Consider the following 11863-nt stretch of genomic DNA (forward strand, 5'->3'; position numbering starts at 1 on the left):
CAGCTTTAGACCTCCCAGTACCTCAGACTCTTGAAACCCTTTTAAACTAAAGTGGGAGTGAAATTTGGTAAGTTTGGAAAGCATGATGTTCCACACTCTATGAACATGTAATTAAGTAAACCATTAACCAAGAGAGGAGAGTTTCAACAGCCTTGGAAAACGAAGGAAAAACATGAACATTCAATTCTGATTTCTGCAGAACTGTTTTCTAAGAAAAATTTTGGCTCTTCTTATATTCCTTTATGCAAATCAAACAAATAGTAGTATGTGTTGCACAACATTATATATCTCATTAATGCCACCATATTCTATACTTAATAATGGTTAAAATGGCAAATTTTGTTATATATATTTTTTGACAAAAGCTTCAATAAAAAGATGGCTCATCTTTTCATACAGGAATCTTGGATAAGCTTAAGAAGGTTAGTGGATTGGTGACTTACATGATGATAGAAGACAGAAGTAAGAATCTATTCACAGGAAAAAAAAAGTTATATAAAGTTCCTGGAAAAGGATTCTGTGGTACTATGTTATGAACAAACACTGATATTTTAGGTTACTTGGAGAGAAAGATTGAATTTCTTTTTCTTCATTTCCATTTTCAAGACCCTGATGTTCATGGACAGAGCAACTTGGTGGGTTACAGTCCATGGGGTCGCAAAGAGTTGGACATGATTGAGCAACTAAACAGCAGTGGCCACAGGACTGGAAAAGGTCAATCTTCATCCCAATTCCCAAGAATGGTAGTACTAAAGAGTGTGCTAAGCATCGGACATTTGCACTCATCTCCCATGCTAGTAAGGGCATGCTTAAAATCTTGCAGTCTAGGCTTCAGCATTATGCAAACCAAGAACTTCCAGATGTTCAAGCTGGATTTAGGAAAGGAAGAGGAACCAAAGATCAAATTGCCAACTCACTGGATCATAGATAAAGCTAGGGAATTCCAGAAAAATATCTACCTCTGTCTCATTGACTATGCCAAAGTGGGTCAAGAAGCAATAGTTAGAACACTGTATGGAAAAATTGATTGGTTCAAGATTGAGAAAGGAGTACCACATGGCTGTCTGCTGTCACTCTGTTTGTTTAACCTATACACTGAGCACTTCATGAGAAATGCTGGGCTGGATGAGTTATAAGCTGGAATCAAGACAGGCAGGAGAAACATCAATAACCTCAGATATGCAGATGGTACCACTCTAATGACAGAGAGCAAAGAGGAACTAAAGAGCCTCTTGATGAGGGTGAAGAAGGAGAGTGAAAGAGCTGACATAAACTAAATATTAAAAAACATATTAAATATTTAAAAAACATTTAAATATTAAAAAAACATATTAAGATCAGCTTGAACATCTGCAAGTTCATGGTTCATGTACTGTTGAAGCCTGGTTTGGAGAATTTTGAGCATTACTTTGCTAGCGTGTGGGATGAGTGCAACTGTGTGATAGTTTGAACATTCTTTGGCATTGCCTTTCTTGGGGATTGGAATGAAAACTTATCGTTCCAGTCCTGTGGCCATTGCTGAGTTCAAGCTGGATTTAGAAAAGGCAGAGGAACCAGAGGTCAAATTGCCAACATCCTTTGGATCATTGAAAAATCAAGAGAGTTCCAGAAAAGCATCTACTTCTGCTTTATTGACTACACCAACTTTGACTGGGTGGATCACAACAAAGTGTGGAAAACTCTTAAAGAGATGGGAATACCAGAACACCTTACCTTCTACAACTATTGCAGCTTTTAAAAAGGACTGTATCTTTGGCTTCCCTGGTGGCTCAGTGGTAAAGAATCTCCTTGCCAATGCAGGAGACATGGGTTCAATCCCTGGTCTGGAAAGATCCCACATGCCATGCAACAGTAAGCCTGTGCAACACTGCTATTGAGTCTGTGCTCTAGAGCTCCTGGACCACAACTACTGAAGCTAGAGCCTGTGTCCTGCATAAAAAGCCACCACAATGAGAAACCCACACACTGTAACTACAAAGTGCCACACCTCCCACCCCACTCCCCTGCAACCGGACAAAAGCCCATGTAGCAAGAGTCAAAAATAAAGAAATAAAAATTAAGAGAAAAAAAGGATTGTATCTTGGTTTATAAAATAAAGAATTCTACCTTATTTTCAGCTGGATTTAAATGTGAGGGTTTCAGATCGGTGGATGGTATCTTTGGAAGATTTTGATTCTCTCAGTTCTCTAACAGTGAGCTGTGTCAAACAGATAAAAGAAAGTAGAAAGTTAGGAAATTTCCTTTAAATATGTTGATAAAATTATCTGTAAATACAAATGGAACTGGGTGTTCAAATTATTTAAGTCCATGTAATTTGGATATTGTAAACATCACTGTTTTTTTCCATGAGTAAACAGCAGGTTTTATTACTGTTCCTCTTATCCAAATTATCTAGGCTATTTTTAATCTTCCACTTTAATCTTCTAGGGCGGGCATAGTAGTATAGGAGGTACACATACACACTGCCAATTGAATATTCAAGCTTTATTCTATTGCCAAGATGTGATTTGTAACAAACCTGCTGATATGATTTTACATTCTCTGCAGAAATCACTTTGTGGTAAACCAGGTTTTTTGGCCACAGCAGTATCCCCTGCTAAGAGCTAAACAAGCCATAGTATTGAGAAGCCAGGCTGGAATTCAGCTGTTTAATCATTTTCATGTGTTTGCATTAGAATGGGTATGAACCCTAACAAGTCAGCTGTATAGAGGTTGGAGTTGGAATCCAGGCCTTGTTCTCAAAGAGCTAAAGCTAAAACACTCCCTTAGTTAGCTTGTCTTAGCACTCTCTGTTTCTCAGGAAATAAATTCTATTTGGAAGGAAAGCAAAGTTATTTTAAGGAAAGACCCTCTCTCTAGTCCAGTTACAGTTCCACTTCCTCCTCTTTTCTGCTGGCATTTCTTAGAACCCTGCAATTATCTGAGTAAATAAAGCTAAACCTTTACTACCAAAAAATAACTTTCAGACTGGTCATGGATCATGTACTGTATAGCCTTGCATGGATTCCTCAAATCTTTCTGAGGCAGGTATATCATACCATCAACTGTTTTTAAGAACAGCATTATTGAGGTATAATTAATTTACAAAGAACTGTACAAACTTAATGAATACAATTTGATGGATTTGGACATACCCAAACATCTGTGAAACTGTTAATACAATCAAAGTAGTAAAGGCTCAGAGAGAAGGAATTTGCTGAAGATTCCAGAGGTAATACATGAACTATTAATTGGGGATTTGAACACTGTCTTTCTGATGCCAAAATCAATGCTCTTCCCAATCAAACCGTCCACATTTTATTTTCACTTGGACTAACGTTTGTGTTGGTACTGGACTGTCAAAAAAATCTCGAGTGTATTCAATTCCAGAGAAGTTCACTTAAGTCAGAAAGAAAGACAGAGGTATTTACACTATCTGATTATATCTGTTCCTCAGTTGTAGAAGCAAATGGGACGTTCTGTGGATAGCTGGGGTGGATAGCTGCTTCAACTGCTACAGAATCACAAACTACACTTTGTGTGATGGATGGGTCCCTCTTTCTAGGGGATACATATCATTTTATTAATATATCTTCAAAGCAAGAGTGAGCTATGTACATGTACATATATGGTATTAGATGTTTTAAACTGCTTATTAAATTTTATTTTCATATATTTATCTTTCTCTTAATTATGTGTCTGTGGTATTATACACTGACATATGGAGGTGTTGGAATCACTGAAAACATAATCATTCTTAAGTTTATAGCATGTAACATACAATGCAAGGGGATGAAGGTAAATTGCAAGAGTTTTGATTCCTTTCCAGTGGCAAAGGTAAAAATTTACACTGGATGATTTGGTGAATGTAAAAAAAAAAAATAGAAAAAAAAATTTTAATTCCCCTGTTGATCAGATATGGCTCTTGTTATTTGGTGAATTGATAAAGTTATTTAAAAGAAAGAGTTCCTACATGTATGGAAAGTGAGTGAAGAAAGAAATGTTTAATATTTTGTATCATTCATTGTAGAGGAATCAAGGTTGCACAATAGTAATGTACTCTAGTATTTCACAGAAGAGTAACAATACAATTGTATTTATAGATATTTATAGATATCTTCAAGAAAAAAAGAAGCATGGATTCCTTTTAAAGTATACAGTGAAAATCTAATTTCATGTAGTAATTGGGATTATGGAAATTAATATATTATGGAAATTTTGAAATCATGATTAAAAAAAAATCCTATGATTACCTAGTGTTAAATGATGGTCCCTTCCTTCAGTCTCAACTGAAATCCTATTTCAAGGGCTGATGCTTTGTTTTACTTCTCACTTAAAAACAGCTAGGCTTCCCTCTTGGCTCAGTTGGTAAAGAATCTGCCTGCAATGCAGGCGACCCCAGTTCAGTTCCTGAGTCAGGAAGATCCGCTGGAGAAGGGATAGGCTACTCACTCCAGTGTTCTTGGCTTCCCTTGTGGCTCAGCTGGTAAAGAATCTGCCCGCAATGAGGGTAGACCTGGGTTTGATCCCTGGATTGGGGAGATCCCCTGGAGAAAGGAAAGGCTACCCACTCCAGTATTCTGGCCTGAAGAATCCCATGGACTGTATAGTCCATAGGGTTGCAAAGAGTTGGACATGACTGAGCAACTTTCACTTCACCAAAAACAGCTAGAGAAAGAAACCATATGGAACAAAGGCTAAAAGCATTATTATGTAGCAGATTGTATTATTGAAAAATGGTTGAAAAATAATTGCCATGCCACATACACTTTTAGAAGCTTGCCACCCACCCATAAAAAGATGGAGTGAATTTCCTCCCTCAAACTGAATTTGGGTGGAGAAGGCAATGACATCCCACTCCAGTACTCTTGCCTGGAAAATCCCATGGACAGGGGAGCCTGGAAGGCTGCAGTCCATGGGGTCGCTGAGGGTCGGACACGACTGAGTGACTTCACTTTCACTTTTCACTTTGATGCATTGGAGAAGGAAATGGCAACCCACTCCAGTGTTCTTGCCTGGAGAATCCCAGGGATGGGGGAGCCTGGTGGGCTGCTGTCTATGGGGTCGCACAGAGTCAGACATGACTGACGTGACTTAGCAGCAGCAGTAGCAGGACTGTAATTGCTTCACAAATGGAGTCCAATTGAGGTGACTTTGCATTTCTTATGATACTAGCAGAGAACAGGCCATACTCTTCTATTTAGTTCTCTTGGGGATGACTGCTCTGGAGGAAATCAGACCACGGAAGCTGACTCCCCTAGTACTGCTGTGCTGTGAGGGAGCTGAATTTAGCCTACACAGAGAGAGTACTTAGAGGAACACTGAACTGACAAGTTAGGAGAGCTATGTCTAGCCATCCCAGCTGCTCCAGGTTCTCATTGTTCCAGTACATCTACTGTGCGACTACAAAGGAGCGACTGGTAGCCAGCACTGTAAAACTGATCCCTTTCTGAACTTCTGAGCTACAAAAATCACAAAAGATAATACAGTAATTGTTGTTTTAAGCAACTACATTTTGGGGTAATAAACATGTAGCAACAGATAACTGGAGCAGAATTTGGTGCAGAAATGGAGTGCTGACATAACAAAAACCTCAGGTGGACAGAATCCTTTAGGAAGAGACTTTCAGTTAAAATCTGGAGCACTGGGGAGGTTGCTAGTGAAAGCTGGAAGAAACATAGCAGAGTGTTAGCAGTAGCCTAAGGGTTAGCAGTAGCCTAAGCAGTAGCCTAAGAAGGTTGTCTGGAAGGGCTTAAAGCGAAGTGAGAAAATCATTATTTGGAAGCTGGATAAAGAGTGATCCTTGTTATGCAGTGGAAGAAACTTTCGCAAAATTCTTGCCTGTGTGAATGTGGAACATAGGTTGTGTTCCTAATGAACACGATGATCTGGCTTTTCCTGTGGCTGATAATAAAATAAAAGAGGAGAGTGATGGGCTAATGAACAAATTATTCAGTTTTGAATGAAATTCATAGGAAATGCAAAGGATTCAGACCAGTCTTTCCAGATAGCAAATTGTTTTCAAATTTTAAAAGGACTTTAGGACAAAGAGCTATTACCCTTTGTAATGCCCTAGAAAGTCCTAGGCAGAATACATGAAGTTCATGAGAGGCTCCAAGTCAGAACTGTTTAGATGAGCCTTCCCTTAATTCTTGGCCCACAAAAACCAGTGGAAATAATAAAATGACTGGTGGTGTTTTAAGTCAATCCAATTTGTAGCGATTTATTTTAATGAAATAAATAACCAGAACATTTTCAAAAGATAAGAATAATGTATAAAGTCATAAATACTCACTTTTAATTTTAAAAATTAATTTACCAACAGGGAGTATGGTAAACATTATTCAGGTTATGTGGATATTAAATAAATGCAATGTCCTACTTTACTTTGGAAGTAAAAATTAAAACAAAAATAAAAATTTCCACTTAATGACTAAGCCGTATTTAAATATTGACTCAAACATGTGTTGCCTTTTTATAAGTTAAATCATCATTAAAATAGAATGGAAATATTTTTAGGCTGGGGACTTTGGCTTTCATACTATGGGTGTTGCAATATATTATACCCCTTTCCAGAAAGATGAGTGTTATAGACAGGGGTTATAATGTTATAGACAGAAAGATGAGTGTTATAAGAGTTATTTCAATTGGGTATTTAGTTTTCGCCCAGAATTGAAAATTTCCATGTGGAAATAAAGTTTCTCACCATGTGAGCTTTCCCACAATGACTTGTTGGGAAAACCAATAGAACTTTCTGTTACATAATATTAACAATTAAAAGTGGCTGATACTGAGCCTTTAATTAATAATAGATACACATTGATTTAAATTTAGCAATTTAAATAAACAGTATTGGTGAAATTGATATGGTGTGTATAGTTGAACTACTTTGAAAAAAGGTAATGTTGCAGGATTTTGTTATATCCCGAATCTTCCACAGGATTCTTCTTCATCACTTTTTCCTCAAATCCCTCCTTTTCTCCTCCCCCTACTCTTACCTCTTCTTTCCTCCTCCTCTTCCTTTCTCCACCTTTCTCCTTCTTCTATTATATTAAAAGATAGTTTTATGATATGTCAAAATAGTTTCTCTTAACTTCAATCTCTTTATCATTTGCATCTGTATAACACGTTTAGCCTAGCTGCTAGCTATATTTAAGAAGAAAACCCTTTATCGTGTTAAAAATGACGGAAGTAATTATTCCTGACTTCAGGAGTTCACATTTCATGGTGGGAAATAGTCACATATTGATCTCATTGTGGCATTGTCAGATACATGTAAGTAAAATGAATAATGCACTTGAGATTACAGAAAAGAAAGTGATGAATATTTTGGCACAATGAGTATTTTGGGGGTGAAAATGGGGTTTAAGAAGTCATGTCCTGAAGTCAGCTTGCACTGATCTGGGGATGCTTTTATGGAAGAGATGTCTTTTGAATTTAGCCTTAAAAGTAGAAGGGAAAAAAGTATATAGATGTATATGAATAACTGATTCACTTTGCTTTATTCAGTTCAGTTCAGTCACTCAGTTGTATTCAACTCTTTGCGACCCCATGGACTGCAGCATGCCAGGCCTCCCTGTCCATCACCAACTCCTGGAGCTTGCTCAAACTCATGTCCATCGAGTCAGCGATGCCATCAAACCATCTCATCCTCTGAATTCTTCTTATCCTCCTGCCTTCAATCTTTCCCAACATCAGGGTCTTTTCCAATGAGTCAGTCCTTTGCATCAGGCGGCTAAAGTATTGAGTTTCAGCTTCAGCATCAGTCCTTCTTACGAATATTCAGGGTTGATTTCCTTTAGGATTGACTGGTTTGATCTCCATGCAGTCCAAGGGACTCTCAAGAGTCTTCCCCAACACCACAGTTCAAAAGCATCAGTTCTTCAGTGCTCAGCCTTCTTTATGGTCCAACTCTCACATCCAAACATGACTACTGGAAAAACCATAGTTTTGACTAGATGGACCTTTGTTGGCAAAGTAATGTCTCTGCTTTTTAATATGCTGTCTAGGTTAGTCATAGCTTTTCTACCAAGGAGTGAGCGTCTTTTAATTTCATGGCTGCAGTTACCATCTGCAGTGATTTTGGAGTCCAAGAAAATAAAGTCTGTCACTGTTTCCATTGTTTCCCCATTTATTTGCCATGAAGTGATGGGACTGGATGCCATCATCTTAGTTTTCTGAATGTTGAGTTTTAAGCTAACTTTTTTACTCTCCTCTTTCACCTTCATCAAGAGGCTTTCAGTCCCTCTTCGCTTACTGCCATTAGGGTGGTGTCATCTGCATATCTGAGGTCATGGATATTTCTCTTGGAAATCTTGATTCCAGCTCGTGCTTCATTCAGCCTGGCATTTTGCATGATGTACTCTGCATATATGTTAAATAAGCTGGGTGACAATATACAGCCTTGATGTACTCCTTTTCCTATTTGGAACCAGTCTGGTGTTCCATGTACGGTTCTAACTGTTGCTTCCTGACCTGCATACATATTTCTCAGGAGGCAGGTAAGGTGGTCTGGTATTCCCATCTCTTTAAGAATTTTCCACAGTTTGTTGTGATTCACACAGTCAATGGCTTTAGCATAGCCAATGAAGTAGATGTTTTTCTGAAATTCTCTTGCTTTTTTCTATGATCCAACGGATGTTGGCAATTTGATCTCTGGTTCCTTTGCCTTTTCTAAATCCAGAAATTTTTTTATACCTGAAACTAATACAGCATTGTAAATCAACTATACCTCCATAAAATATTTAAAAGTTTTTAAAAAGTTATAAAAGATAAAATATAAGTAGAAGGATTTTTGCTAGGTTGTAAGGCAGAATGGGCTGGGAGAGGGTGGTCTAGGTAAGAATCATGGCTACCATTTAATGGGTGTTAACTATGGCCCAGGTGATGTGCTAATTAAGCACTTGTGGGGGGAGAGTTTAGTCACTAAGTCATGTCCGACTCTTGCAACCCCGTGGACTGTAGCGTCAGGCTCCTCTGTCCATGGGATTTCCTAGGTAAGAATTCTGCAGTGGGTTGCCATCTCCTTCTCCAGGGAATCTTCCCAACCCAGGGTTTGTACCCATGTCTTTTGTGTCTCCTGCATTGGCAGGCAGGTTCTTTACCGCTAGTGCCACCTGGGAAAACTCAGGTAAGCACTTATGCTATCATAATTCATCCTGGAAACAGTCCTGTGAGGTTGATACTACCAACTCCATTTTATTTATTTATTTATTTATTTATTTTTTATTTTTTTTTTAACGCTTCACGAATTTGCGTGTCATCCTTGCGCAGGGGCCATGCTAATCTTCACTGTATCGTTCCAATTTTAGTATATGTGCTGCCGAAGCGAGCACAACCAACTCCATTTTAAAAGGGACGTGGAGGCTCATGATTTGAAATCATGTCCATTGTCTGGAAGTTTTACTACTGCACTTTACTGCCTCAAAACAAGTGGATGTGGGAAATTTGAGGGGTGAAGGTGGACAAAGTTTAATAAAACACCTTATTTCTCTCATCACCACTTTATATAGCCTGCTATTTTCTAAAGTTATGTATAGATTCCTCTGGCTGGGGCAAACTTCTTCTGCAGGCAAACTCATTGGTTTCATAATACAGCAGATTCCTTTAAGATGTTTTAGAGTTTATTCAGCATATTAAATTGCAGAATAGCAGAGCGATAAGGTTGAAACAGCTGACACATACAGTCAGTTGAAGCTGTGAGCTGCCCAGTGTTTTGGACAGAGAAATTTAGGTGGCCTGCAAGGAAGAGGGTGGAGTTAGCCAAAATTAACTGACAGGAACAGGCTGACAGAAGACATCTGTAGTGAAGAGATCCAAAAAAGGATTAATAGCTAGAGTAAATAAGGAACTCCTGCCCTTCAGCAAGGATAACGTGGGAAAACTCACCAAAAAGGGCAAAATGCATGCATAAGCATTTTGAATAAGAAGGAAAAACCCCAAGTAATCAATCAGTATGTGTAGAGGTACGAAACCTCAATAGAAATCAGAAAAAAATCAAATTAAATAACTCAGCCCTTAGCCTTTTAAAAAAGCATGTCTTACTCAGTGTTTATATTATTATGATTATGTAAATATTACTCAGATCTATAATTATATTTAATCTGATTTATGGCTCTTAATAACAGCTTTATAGAAGTATAATACACAATACAAAAAGGTACACATTTAAAGTGAAAAATCTGTTAAGATTTGACATGTGTTTACTCCCATGAAACCATCACCACAATCAAGATAATGAACATACTCGTCACCTTCAACCAATCCAGGAGACTCAGAAATGCTGGTTTGATTCCTGGGTTGGGAAGATCCTCTGGAGGAGGAATTGGCAAACCACTCCACTATTCTTGCCTGGGAAAACAATCCAATGGACAAAGGATCAAGGTGTGCTACAATCCATAGGGTCACAAACAGCTGACATGACTGGACATGACTGAGCACACACTCACATGCACCATCACTCTCAAAAGTTTCCTTGTCTCCCTTTACAATCTCTCCATACTGAGTATCACCTGATAGGCAATTGCTGATAAACTTTTTGTCATAAAGATTAGCTTGTGGCAATTCCCTGCTAGTCCAGTGGTTAAGTCCCACTCTACACTGCAAGGGGTACGGGTTCAATCCCTGGTCAGGGAACTAAGATCCCACAAGCTGCACAGTGTGGCCAAAAAAAAAAAAAAAAGGTTAGCTTGAATTTTCAAGAATTTACATAACTGAGTCATAGAGCATTAGTCTTTTTCAGTCTGGCTTCTTCCACTTACCATAATTATTGTGAGTCATTCATGTAGTTGCAAACCACAATAGTTTGTTTACTTTTATTGCTGAATTGTATTGCCTTGTGTGGATGTACTACCATTTATTTTGGTGCAAATTGTTGATAGATGACTGGATTGTTTCCAGTTTTTTACTATTATAAATAAAACTACTATGAACAGTCATTTATAAATATCTGTGTGGATATATGCTTTCGTATCTCTTGGATAAGTGCTTGGGGGTGAAATGAGAGTTCCAGTTCTATCACAATCTTTCCAATTGACAATACTTGGTATTGTCAATCTTTTGTCTTTTTAATTTTAGCCATTCTACTAGGTGTGTAGTTGTATCTCCATGGTTTCGTGTTGCCCTGATGATATTAGGTCAATGACAATAATTATTGACATAAGCATATCTTCCTGTTCTTATTGCCATATGCATATCTCTTTTAAATCGAAGTATAGTTGATGTACAATATTATACAAGTTATAGGTATAAATATAGTGATTCATAATTTTTAAAGGTTATACTCCATTTATAGTTATTATAGCTGTTGACTATATTCCCTTATAGCTTATTTTATACACAATAGTTTGTACCTCTTAATCGTCCACTCTTATATTGCCCCTTCTCCCTTTCTAATCCCCAGTAGTAACCACTGGTTTGTTCTCTATAACTGAGACTCTGCTTCTTTTTTTCTTACATTTACTAGTTTGTTGTGTTTTTTTAGATTCCACATATAAGTGATATCATACAGTGTTTGTATTTTACTGTCTAACTTATTTCAATTAGCATATCACCCTCCAAGTCCACCTATGCTGTTGCAAATAGCAAAATTTCATTCATTTTTTTAGCTGAGTAGTATTCCATCACACACAACACACACACAAATATGGGCTTCTCTGATAGATAGCTCAGTTGGTAAAGAATTCACCTGCAATGCAGGAGACCCTGGTTCGATTCCTGGGTTGGGAAGATCCCCTGGAGAAGGGAAAGGCTACCCCCACTCCACTATTCTTGGGCTTCCCTTGTAACTCAGCTGGTAAAGAATCTGCCCACAATGTGGGATACCTGGGTTTGATACCTGGGTTGGGAAGATACCCTGGAGGAGGGTAAGGCTACCCACTCCAGT

The 11863-nt window shown here is 38.0% G+C and overlaps 1 non-coding gene across 1 annotated transcript; it reads right to left on the reverse strand.

Moving 5' to 3' along the window:
• Positions 1 to 9207: 9207 nt before the first annotated feature.
• LOC120871662 lies at positions 9208 to 9314 on the reverse strand. The gene has a single exon (XR_005723085.1). It is a non-coding gene; the product is annotated as a U6 spliceosomal RNA (small nuclear RNA).
• Between the last annotated feature and the right edge of the window lie 2549 nt (positions 9315 to 11863).

Source organism: Oryx dammah, unplaced genomic scaffold (assembly GCF_014754425.2).
Source record: "Oryx dammah isolate SB20612 unplaced genomic scaffold, SCBI_Odam_1.1 HiC_scaffold_12, whole genome shotgun sequence".
In the NCBI taxonomy this organism is placed as follows: Eukaryota; Metazoa; Chordata; class Mammalia; order Artiodactyla; family Bovidae; genus Oryx; species Oryx dammah.